This window comes from Cynocephalus volans, chromosome 2 (assembly GCF_027409185.1).
Source record: "Cynocephalus volans isolate mCynVol1 chromosome 2, mCynVol1.pri, whole genome shotgun sequence".
Classification (NCBI taxonomy): Eukaryota; Metazoa; Chordata; class Mammalia; order Dermoptera; family Cynocephalidae; genus Cynocephalus; species Cynocephalus volans.
Genome location: NC_084461.1, coordinates 35,373,953 through 35,386,830, shown reverse-complemented (window position 1 = coordinate 35,386,830; position 12,878 = coordinate 35,373,953). Strand labels below are relative to the sequence as shown.

The 12,878-nt window shown below is 34.4% G+C and overlaps 1 protein-coding gene across 4 annotated transcripts in view; it reads left to right on the top strand.

The window, feature by feature from the left end:
- The window catches only part of RICTOR (RPTOR independent companion of MTOR complex 2), a 131,017-nt gene that overhangs the window by 19,513 nt on the left and 98,626 nt on the right, over positions 1-12,878 (top strand). The gene's annotated exons all lie outside the window — the stretch shown is intronic.

The following is a 12,878-nucleotide window of genomic DNA, read 5'->3' as shown; positions in this document are numbered from 1 at the left end:
TTTTAATCTACTTTGCCTTAGAGATTAGCATATCACTCCTTTTTTGAAAATATAAATTCCTAATTATTACAGTGAAATGAAGACCAAATTTGTAGTGGGGAAGATCTAGATTCAGATTTTTGCCCCATAATTTGCAAGGAAATATCAGACATGTTTAATTTTCTGAGTCTAAGTTTTATTTGTAGGAAGGGATATTGTGTATCTTATGAGGTCATTATACATATTAAATAAGAAAATTTGTTCAAAGACCTCAGCATAGTGTCTGGCAAATGTTAGATGAAAACTTAGAGGGCAAGTTTTAATAAATAAATGATAGTTTACTTATCCATTCTTTTGATCGTGGACGTTTGGGTCATTTGTAGTATCTTTATAAATAATGATTTTGTACATAGTCTTGTATGTGAATTCTGGTACTCCTGTATGTTTCTTTAGATGATGTAACTTGCTGTGTAATTACTGGCTATATGGCATGTCTATACATCTTTTTATGCACATAGGGAGCGAATCTGTATCTATCTATATATTTTTATCCTCATAGTAGCAATGTGTAGGAGTTGCTGTTGATCCATACTTCTGTCAACACTTGGGATTATCAGACTTTTATTAAAAATATTTTGTTACGAAAATTTTCAGACATAGAATTAGAGAAAAAAGTATAATGAACCCTCATGTATTCTGCACTCTACTTCAACCAGTATAAACGTATGGGGCAATCATATTTCATTTGTGTATCCTTCCCCTCACCTCATGGATACTTTTAAAGCAAATCCCAGGTATATATTATTTCATTTGCAAATACATCAGTATGTATCTCTAAGGGATAAGGTCTTTTAAAATATATAACCACAATGCTGTTAACACAACTAAGTAAATTAATAGTAAATTCTTTATGTCATCTAATATTCAGCCAGTGTTCTAATTTTCCTGATTGTCTTGCTATTATCTTACTTAGATATTTTGTGTCATGATTCATACAAGGTCAGCACATTTAATTTTTTTTAACAGATTAAAAAAGTAAGCTGTCCATCAAATTGCTTTTCTTTTTGGGTTATCTTTTCTATCCGTATTAATTTCTTTTTTGCTTTCATCTTAAACTTTCTGAAAAAAAGTGTTTTTAGGTGTTTATTCTGCCTTGGGATTCATTGGACATCCCGATTCTAAGTATTTCAAGGCTTTAAATAACTCCAGGAAATTCTCAGTCCTTGTCTTTTTTTTAAGTATTGCATCAATCCCCATTTTCTCTTGTTATCTCCTTTAGGAACTCTCATTAAATATGTATTAGACTTTCTCATTATCTTTCTTGCTTTTTAAACTCTTTCATGTGTTTCATCTTTTTTCTGGGGGCCAAGTTCTGTATAATATCTTCAGATGTGTCTTTCAGTTTATTAATTCTTCCATTAGTTGTGTTTATTCTGTTTATTCCTCCCATTGAGTTATTTCAATTATGATGTTTTTATTTTGAGAAGTTCTCCTTGGATCTTTTAAAAAAAATTTTTTAATGCTCTTTTGAATCTTATTTTTTCAATTCTTTCTTTCCTTTAAGCCAGGAGTTTGCAAATTATGGTTTGTAAATCTGGCCTACTGCCATATTTGTAAATAAAGCTTTATTGGGATGTAATTAGGTTCATTTGTTTAAGTACTGTCTGTGACTGCTTTGGTGCTACAGCTGTGGAGTTAAGTAGTTGAAACAGAGACTGTATGACCTTCAAAGCCTAAAATGTTTACTGTGTCACCCTTTATAGAACAAGTTTGCCAGCTCCCCTCTTTAGATATATAAAACTTAGTTACTGTTTTATTGTTTGTATGTATATGTTAATTCTAATATTTACTGTCTTTTTAGATCTTTGTTTATTGTTTCTGTTTATAATGGCTTATTTTGCTGTTTTCTTGTGTGTTTGTGGTTTTTGGTTGTGCACTTGTTTGTTAGGTTACCCAGGCTCAGGCTGGTTACCTGGTTGGATGATTGGGTTGATTGGAGGTGGATGATGGTTGAATTTGCTTCTGACTGCTGCCCAGGAGCAGTGTAGACCAGGAGCTACTTTAAATTAAAATTTTCCCTTTGGTATTTTTTTGGACCATGCAAAGAATACATCTGTCTTTCAAAGCCACATACAGTAGCTTCAGAGTTGCAGGGAAGGCTTTTTTGTTTGTTTTGTTTTTGTTACCACTTTACCCAGAGCTACTGTCTGCCTTTGGTGAATGAGTGTTCTAATTCACTCTTTCCTTAGGATATGGTCTTTCCTAAGGTTTCTCTTTATGCCTTATGGATTCCTTGTCTTGTACTGGACCAAGGATTAGCCCACAGTCCTCATGTCTTGCTCTTAAGCTGTGAGGTTAGGATTTCTATGTGGGCTCTCTAGAGCAGAGCTTCTGAAACTTTAATGTGTTGTTGGTCCCCAAGACTACCCTCAGATTCAATGATTTGCTAGGAGGACTCATTACAAAAGTAGTTTAACTCACTGCAAAAGGACACAAAGCAAAATCAGCATGGGGAAAAGCATGGGGCAAAGTCTTGGGGAAAATGCAAGCTTCCAGTGGAGTCACACAAGACATACTTAATTTCCTCCACCAATGGATTGTGACAACACGTGAAATGTTGTCTACCAGTTAATCTCATTAGAGAATTAGCACCCAGAGTTTTTATCGAGGACTTGCCAAGTAGGCAGCCTCTGCCTGACAGGTAACAAAATTATAAACTCGCACAAAAAGCAAGTGGTCAGCATAAATCATATTGTTTGTATAATCAGTTTAGGCCTAGTGAGCCTAGGGAACCCTTTCATAATTTGAGTTCCCATATGCTAGCCAAGGGTCAACTTTGTTAGCAGGCCTTTAAAAGAATAAGCAGTTAAGCCTGCCAGGTTAACTTTTTTGTGTATAAATGTACAAATGAACCACCTGGAAATATTATTATAATAAAGAGTCAGATACAGTAGATCTGGAAAGGTATAAGACTCTGCATTCCTAATATTATCCCAGGTGGTGCCCATGTTATCATCCACAGGCACACTTTGTTAGCTACGTAGTTGTTTTGAGGGCTAGCAGCCCTTCTTTCCATTAGTATTTTTATTTTAAACAGCCAAAGTTTTTTGTTTTGAATTGGTAGAAAAATTCTTTGTCGGGGTTAAGTTCTTTGTGCTGACAAATAGTAGTTACTTCTGGAGTGATATGGTTTATTTCTTATTAAACTTTTTCCAACTTAAATAAGGAGATCTAAATTTATACTTCAGTGCTTCCATTTATTTTGTGTCTTTGGGGGAATGGAAAAAGTAAGAGTTCCAGTAACTGTTGGAACTAGTAGAAAATAGTGCAAGATATTCATTTTGGTAATATTAATTGTACATGCACCCAGTCTTTTGTCAACAACTTGGAAAACTCTGAAAATGAAAGCTTTTTCCATAAATAACTTGACCTTGTAAAACCTGACCCAACCTAAACTCATTTGGCAGTAACGCCTGACTGGAATTTGTGTTCTTAGTATTCAGTTCACTCAGCGTGTCATGTGTTTTACCTAACAAAAATTATAGTTTATGAATAGGCAAGTGCTTCCCCTAACCCTGTTTTGGCATGTTAGATGTATGGCATATACATTTTAAAATAAAAAAATTTTGAAATTTCTAAACTTATTTAACCCCCCAATTTTAGGTGAAGGATCATGGTCCTTTAGTAGAAGAATGGAGAACAAATATGTCTCAAAAGCACCATCAGTATGCACAACTAAAATATTAACCACTAGTGGATTATATTTTAACCTCCTGTTCTTGGAAGATACACCTAAATAAATGCATTATACTGATTTTATTTATAACAGTTCAAAGCCTTTAAAGGTTAATTCAAAGAATATTTGTGTATTTTTTTTTACATTTTGATTATTAATTATTTATGTATGTCCAAATGGAATGTAGGGAAGAATAATAAGTAGTAAATTTGAAGTTAGGGGTCCTGTTTACACGCATACTACACATATTGTTTATTATGGTATTTTTGCCTGGTTAAGATCATCATTGACCAAGGTTCATGAAAAGGCTTAATTTAATGTGTGTTTCCTTTTCATAACAACTAGGACTTGAGATTAGCTAATATGTTTTTGTTCTAAAAATTGTAGGTGATGTTTGTCTTCTTTGATGTATATAAATGATTACACTTCATAAAAACATAAATAGAATACTAAATATTGTCATATCTACAAGACACTGATTCAGAACTTAGTAGTTTATAAAAACAGGATACTATTGGGGTTAGTATAGTCTGTATAAGAGGTGATTAAGATACATATACTAAAATGTCTCAGTGATACTTGGTGATTGCCTGGATGTGAGTGGATTTCATGCAGTCCAGGATTTCCAATAGTGATATTGTCTGAAAAAGGAAATTTTGGAAAGTGCTTTGTTTTTGTTTTTTAGGATGAATGAATTTGATTACAGGACATGTTAACTTTGAGGTAGACCACAAAACATACAGACTGAGTTGTGTTGCTTTACCAAGGATAAAGTTTAGAATCAAAGTTTTGAGGTGTTTTTCACTTAAAGATTAAAATTGAACTTGTTAAAGTTGATGGAGACAGTGAAAAGAGAATGCTGATGGCAAAGGATGGAACTTTAGGTAATGTTAAAGGATTTGGAACAGGAGGGGGGAATTTAAACCTTTAAGAGAGAGACAAGGAGCAGTGAGAAATAGGTACAAAAAGGACCCAAACAGTGTAGTTGCAGAAACCATGGGAGAGAAAATGGATTTGATTAGCATTGGCTAGTATTATAATGGAAAAGTCAAGGAGTTTGAAAAGCTGAGAAAAAAAGCTTTAAATTGGGCAAATGGTACACTTGAGGAGGATAGCTTCAGTTGAATGATGGCCTAGACACCACATTGATGGAATTTAGATGATGAGTGTATTACTCCATTTCTGTTGCTTATACCAAAAATACTTGAAACTGGGTGATTTATAAGAAAATGAAATTTATTACTTGTAGTTTCAGAGGCTGGGAAGTCCACAGTTCAGGGAACACATCTGTGAGGGTCTTTGTGGTGGCGACAGTGACCCAGGGGTCTCACGTGGCAGAAAATGGCAGAACAGAGAGAGAGCACAGACTAACCTCCTCGTTTACTCTCTCTTTAAAGCCCTCTGAGCCATGTCCCTTGATGACCATCACTGTTAATCCATTCACTATGGCATGATCCTGCAATCTAATCACCTCTTCAAGGCCCCACCTTTTAATTACCGTAATAGGATTTCCCACCCTCTTAACACTGTCACAGTGGAGATCAAGTTTTGGGGTACTCAATCCAAGGCAACAAGCTAAGATTAAATTCAGTTGAATCTCAGAGAAATTTGGTAAAAGAAAAAAGTAATGTTTCAAAAATGGGAGACAGTGGGCAGAAGTATTTTTTTTTTTTTTAAGACATAAAAGAGAGAGCTAGTGAAAGAAACTGAAGATCCATGAGAAATAGTGAAAAATTAATGATAGATGTATTGGAATGTGGTAAGATGTAAAATCAAGAATACAAATGGAAAGATTATAAAATAACATGGTAATATATTTTTCAGGTTTCTAGCCCATATTGAAATTGAGTGTCCTGTAGCCGAGGTGTAGTTGTACCTTTGCTGCCATATTAGTTTCTTAGTGGGAAGCCCTTAAACTACATTCATAGAAGACACCTGTCAGACAAATGATCTGAACTGTAGGCAAGTCTCTTAGAGAACAGAAATGTGAAAGTAGCTATATATGCAAAAATGTGCCACTCATTACCTTCTAAATAATTCTGATAGACTGGGTGTATACCACAATTAATTGTCTCAGCCTTTAGTCACAGCTATTCCATTTTTTTTTATGGGGTACATTTACATAGTGAATTGTTTTAAAGGCAAACAGAACGTTTCTCTTACAATAAAGGATTCCTAATTTGGGGACTGTGGAAGCTTGATGATTTTACAAGTATCTTTATAAAATATAATAGATTAAGATGTAGAAATTGTAGCAGAACATGCAGTAGTTGTAATCTTTAAATAATAATTGCTTTTAGTTATTTTTACTATCTTAGAAAACGTTGTTTTAGTTGCAGACTACATTTTTCATATTGTTTTTGTGCAGAAAAATAACACTAAAATAAATGTATGACAGAGATTTCTTTGAATTATAGCCATTTCTGTAACCTGGTGAATGGCCTTTGTGAATTCTTTGTATACAAGTACATGAAGTATGCAGGTATACAAAAAATTCACAAAGGGGCTGGCCCCGTGGCTCACTTGGGAGAGTGCGGCGCTGGTAGCGCCGAGGCCGCGGGTTCGGATCCTATATAGGCATGGCCAGTGTGACGCCGTGCCGAGGGTTGAGATCCCCTTACCGGTCAAAAAAAAAAAATTCACGAAGAATGCTTGCGTATACTCTGTACTTGTGCACAAAGTAGAAGTGCTTCATGAGTTTGGTTCATTTCTTCTACCACAGATTATCTCATAATAGGTGTTATGAGCCCAAGTGCTTGATTTTAGTTTTACTGTGAAGAAGGGAAAGAAATGAACTCTAAGAAAGCACTTGATACTTTTTTTCCCCCCATCAAGCAACTCATCCCTTTTCTGCCTCAAACATCTGTGCCAGGAAATCTTTATAAATTAATTAATTAATTAATTTGCAAAAACAGACAAGGATGAAATGATTAGAGGATTAGGTAAGGTGAATGGTTAGGCTTTAGTTCTTTAACCATCTAGTGCAACCTGGGAACATGATTTCTAGCACTGCATGAATGTAAATGTAGTGCTTGAATGGGTAGGGTGGAGATGTCATTTTCTGAAGGTAGATAGCAGGCTTTAATTTATTTCTGTGTTTGCCTTTTTCTTTCTTTTTGTATTCCTAGGTATTGTCACTTAAAAAATTTGACAAACATGACTGGGTAAAGGCCATTATATCGTTAATTATATTAAATAGATTTATTTTTACCTAGAAAGTGAAATTACTTTTAAAAGCAATAGAAAGATATTTGGTTAGGTTTTTGGGAAATTGTATTATTTCATATCCTTTTGGTCCTAAGATTTTTGGAAAATAGATACATTTTGAAGCAGCATGATCTTTTTTATTTACTCCTCTTTTTTATGTATGTTCATATAAAGCTATCATTATTATAATTAATCATAGTATTTCCATTGTAAATTCTTGTATTTTAATATTCACAGTTCTGACCTGGAGACTTATTTTGTTATAAATGCCAGATCGTGAAAAGTTAAGTAGCATATTTCTGTTTACTGTAAAAGTGGAGTATAGTCTATAATGTCTGACAATATGACATAAAATTTTTTTATTCTTGTTTTTTAACTATTTATTGAATTATAAATAGAAATGAATTGATCGTGTGTTTTCCTCAATGAATATTCACAGATTGACACACCTGTGAAACCAGCACCCAGATCAAGAAACAGAGCTTGGTATATTTTAAAGATTTTATGTATTTATTTCTTAATAGTATATTCATTAATTCAGTAAAGATTTTTTAGTGGTTACTGTGTGCCAACCACTGTTTTAGGTATTAGGATGATATCAGTGGTGAACTAAAGCAGATTTATAGTATATGGAGATAAACATCAAGTAATCATACAAATAAAAGTAGAATTACAAACTGGTATGACTACTGAAGGTATATTCTGTGAGTGGTAGTACAGTGCAATGAGATAGTCTATAGTGTATTGTATATTGAGGAATAAGGGTGAACTTTAGAGTCATACTGCTTAGGTTCAAATCTCATTGCCTCCAGAAGGAGCTAACCCCACTGGCACCTTGATTTTGGACTTTTGTCCTTCAGAGCTGTGGGAGAATGGCATTTCTGTTGTTTGAAGCTAAAGAACAAAGTGACTTTGGGAGGAATATTCCCTCGTTTAAAGTTTAATTTTAAAATAGTTTAAGCTATTTATATTGATTTAATTTATAATATATTGAAAATTAATTAAAACACAAATTATAGCTTTTAATTATTAAGTTTATATGTTCCCACGGCTTTTATAGAAGTTCTGTTCAAATGAATCATTAACTACTTCCATCTCACTTTCTGTATTTTTAGTGTTCTATACCTAGATTGATCCTTGTCTATATCTGACAGTAACAATGTATAATAACATGCTTATAGTAAGCTAATTAGAGATACATTCTTTTTCTTAATAGAATTTTAAAACAATCACATCAATGGACTGGAAAGTGTTACTTGTTTAATTTATCCAAAGGTACAAAGTGATAAATCTTCAATGAGGACCTTTTTCTCTTCTGTTGATATTTAACCTTTTCCTCTTGAAATCATGAAAAAAAAAGTGCGATCCCTTGGAATTATAGGAAGGAAGATGTATTTTTGCATAAACAGAAAGAGGAAAGTGTAAAATGAGATAAATTTATAATCCAAAATAGAAGGGGAGGAAAAGAGATATGAACCCTTAGGTCATTGGGAAGACAGTATGTTACAGATCAGCAGAAGTTGCCACACTTCTTCCTGTCATCATTATTATAAGAGGAGGAAACTAGTACACAAACTCAACAAAATGGTTCTCCCATCTCTGGGAGAAGAAGATAACAAAGCAGATAACAAGTATGTAAGAAAAACAGAAATAGTAGTGGAAGTTTAACTATGTGTTCTAGTGGTTATCATATCATTTATAATCATATTATTTATAATACAACCTGGGATACTTTGGGAGTGAAAGAAGGTGGTGTTATTAATTGCAATGGCATAATAGGTGTAAATTGGAACCCTGGCAAGTAAGATATATGTACAATGTTGTAAGTGCTGTAACAGTGGTATGAAAAATTGTCATGGGCACATAGAGAAGGGAGCTTGTAGGTTAGGAAAAACCTTTATACATCTAGTTTGAAATAGGCTTCTAAAGAATGACAGAGATTTTTCCCCAGAGGGCCTTCCAGGTTAAAGGGACCTAGTGTTGTCTTGCTGTCTCTATCTAAATCATTCCTTCTCAAAAAGTGCTTCATGGTCCATCATTCTTCTAAAACAGTTCTATGAAAAAGTTTTTATTTTACCTTTACTTATTTCTTCTTTGATGCCCTTTCTTTATGCAAATTTGGGTTTCTGACCTATGTTATTTTCCTTTTCTTTAAAGAACAAATTTTAACATTTCTTGCAAGGCAGGTCTACTCACAATAAATCTCCTCAATTTTTGTTGGCCTGAGAAAGTTTATTTCTCTTCAGTGTTGAAGGATAATTTTTTAGGATACAGAATTCTAGGTTGATGATTTTTCTCTGAAAACTTCAAATATTTCATTCCATTTTCTTTGTGTGGTTTTTGAGAAGTCAGACGTGATTCTTATTTTTGTTCCTCTTGTGCAGTTAAGCCTTTTTTTCCCACTGGCTTATCTTTGATTTTTTGTAGTTGGAAAATGATATGCCTAGGTATAGTTTTTTTTGGCATTTATTCTTCCTGTTGTTCTTTGATCTCCACAGTTGGATGTCTGACATTAATTTGGGGAAATTCTCAGGCATTATTGTTTCAAATATTGCTTCAGTTTCTTTCTCTTTCTTTGCCTTTTGATATTTCCATTATGCATATGTCATACTTTTCATGGTTGTCCCATAGTCTCTGGATATTCTGCTTTGCTTTTTTTCAGTCTTTGCTTTCTTTGCTTTTCAGTTTTGGTGGTTTCTATTGATATATACTCAGGTGCCATGATTCTTCTCTCAGCTGTGTCCAGTCTACTAATAAGCCTATCAAAGGCATCTTTCATTTCTTTTACAGTAATTTTGATTTCTAGCATTTCTTTTTGGTCCTTTCTTATGATTTCCATCTCTGTGATTATATTGTCCATTTGTTCTTGCATGCTGTCTGCTTTAGAGCCCTTAGCATGTTAATCATAGTTGTTTTAAATTTCCGGCCTGATAATTGCAACATTCTGCCATGTCTGGTTCTGATGCTTGCTCTGTCTCTTCAAACTGTGCTTTTGCTTTTTAGTATGCCTTGTATTATTTCCTTTCTTTGTTTCTTTCTTTCTTTCTTTTTTTTTTTGTAGCCAGACATGATGAAAGTACCTGGTAAAAGGAACTGCTATAAATAGGCTTTTAGGAATGTGGTGGTAAAATTTTGGGAGAGGGGAAGCATACTATAATCCTATGATTAGGTCTCAGTCTTTTAGTGAGCCTGTGGCTCTCAACTGTGAACCTCACATATGTTCCTCAGGTTTTTGGTTTTTTTTTTCCTCCCCACTTAGGTCAGTCAGGATGGCCAGAGTGGAATGGAATTGAATATTTACCTTTTCCCACATGGAAGGGTAGAGCTAGCTGGAGTAGGATATTTTCTTTCCCCCAGGTTAGTTAGGCTCTGACAAAACCCCAGCAAATTAAGGCTGAAGTTACATAGTTTCTCCTGAGGGCAGGCCTTACTAAGAACAGAGTGCTTTGGCCTCTTTCAAGATGGTTACTTTTACTCCCTCTGCTGAAGCACTAGGGGATTTTTCTTCACTATTTACTGTGAGAATTGGTGGAGCTACCCAAGGGACTCACAAAACTGTGGAGAGCCCCTGATGCTTGGATCTCTCTGGCATTTTAAAGCAAAGTTGCCCATGCTGGGCCTCTAGCAATTGTCAGTTGTAATTCAGATTTTTCCTTCCTAGCCACTGATTCCAGCAGCGGTATCTGCTCATGAATCTCTCCAGTAAGGCATGACTCCCTGTATTCAAATGTCTGTCTCTCTGATCTTGGGGGCAGTGGTTTGCCTTGTGTCCTCACCTCTTTTATGAATCCAAGAACAGTTGTTGATTTTTCAGTGTATTCAGCTTTTTACTTGTTAGAATAGCATGGTGATTTCCAAGCTCCTTACGTGTGGAACTGAAAACATTTTCAGTTTTTAGTATTATAAACCTAATATTTGGGAACATTATAACCCAGTTAAACTGATTTACTTGCAGATCGTTAGGTTTTTTTTGACCATTTCTACCACTGTATTTATATTTAAAATATACCAACAATTATATTGTTATTACCTGCTACAGTTGCTTGAGAGGAAACATGATTATTTTCAGTACCTGAAAGGAAGATAATACTTATTCTGTATTCCCGGTGGTTACACCAGAACAAATAAATAAAAATTAGAAAGGGGCAGATTTTTGCATCACTATAAGAAAAAGTTCTACTGCTCTATTAAAAGATGGAATAGGCTCTCCTGGCAAGTTCTGACTTTATCTGCATTGGAGGATTGTACATAATCTGGAAGGCCCTCAGGATGCTATTACTGAGATAGATCCTTTCCCTACTAAATAGCTCTTTGTAGTTAATTGTTAGAATTTCAGGAAATGTTAGAGAGTTTGAAGCAATGCTTCCACAACTTTTGGACCTGTGGATAAATGTAAGACGTGTCTTTGATGGTTTTGCCTCTGGCTTTTGCAAAGGTAATCCCAACTCTAGGAATATCCATATACTTTTAGTCATTTTTGTCAGTTCTCAATAATTATGGATAATATTAAAGACATAATTAATTACATATCAGGTTTATGCAGTTGTTCAATTTTGTTATAATATTAAATTCTTATGTGTACCCAACATTTCTTGACTGTTGCGTTTGTTCATGTGTTTTCACAAATAAGTCACAGAAAATATTATTCAACTCTACTCCACTCCCAGATTCTCTTTGAAATTTTCAGGAAGGCAAATAAATTGATAAAATGGCAATGGCTTGGAGATTGGGTTAGAAGAAGGGAAGACGCATAGGGGAGCCATTGTGCATCTTTTGCCATAATTTAGGTATGAGGTAGAAGAGCAATTTAAATGTGGCGATGGTTGACAATAAGAAGATGGAGAGATGTCAGAAACTTTCTAAAGGAATAAATGACTCAGCTTGTTGGCCAGTTGAAGGTGGGAGATCAAGTAGAGGAAAAAGTCAAAGATAACTTTTTCCTTAAGGTGAAAAAGACGTCCAGGACAAATAATCATTCAGTTTGCCTCACTGCCTTTTCTTTTCAGTGCTCTTTAATGTTATTATCAAGAAGCTTGGTTTTAACAGTAATAACTTTTGTTTCTGGACAGTTATAGATAGAGAAGATAAATCGAGATATAATTATATGTTTGGTTTAAGATTCTGGTCAGCCTCCAGCCCTTGAACAAGACATCTTATTTTGATTTTAAATAGAAAGCTCATGAATGTGTAAAGTCTTGTGTGAAGCCTTGGGAAATAGAAACAATGAGAGGAACTAAAGCTTCCTTAGGCCCATGCTGCTTGGTATGCCATTATATATGTGTCACCCTCCTATTATATACTCCTTTTTCAGTTGTTTTTCCTTTCTCTCCCCTTGCTGCTTTTGCTTCTTAGGGCTATTGGAAAGGGTAATAAACAATACTTGCTGGAATTAGTACATGGCCAGACAGAGTTGATGCTCAGTAAGTATTGGTTGGGCCCTTCTCCTGAGTACTGTTAGTAGCAACAACCTGGTCTTTCTTAATAACAATTTATTCACTTATGTATTTATTCTTCAATATGGAAAAAATTTTTGAAAGCCTACTGTGTGGCAGACTGTGCTAGGCACTTGGGATATTGTCCTTGCCCTCATAGTACTTAAAGCCCTTCATAGAATCTTGGTTCATGTTATAAATGCTCACCTATTTTTTAACTCTCTCATTTTAGAGTGAATACATTGGGAATTATGGGGCTTAACAGTATACTCACATACTGCTCTAATGTATATGACAACTCATTCAAAATAATGAAAGTTTAAGTAAGAAGAAAGTTGGGAAATTAAAGGCTAGGTAAATCATGGGATAGTGGGTAGTGGATTAGAATCTAGGGGTCTTGGCAGTGACAGTTAGGTGTAGGGAAATATATTTTAAGAATATACTTATGATAACATAGTGGCCTGTTGAGTTATCATCATATTTGGCTTTATGAAATTTTATTGACTCCCTTAATTTATTGTAAT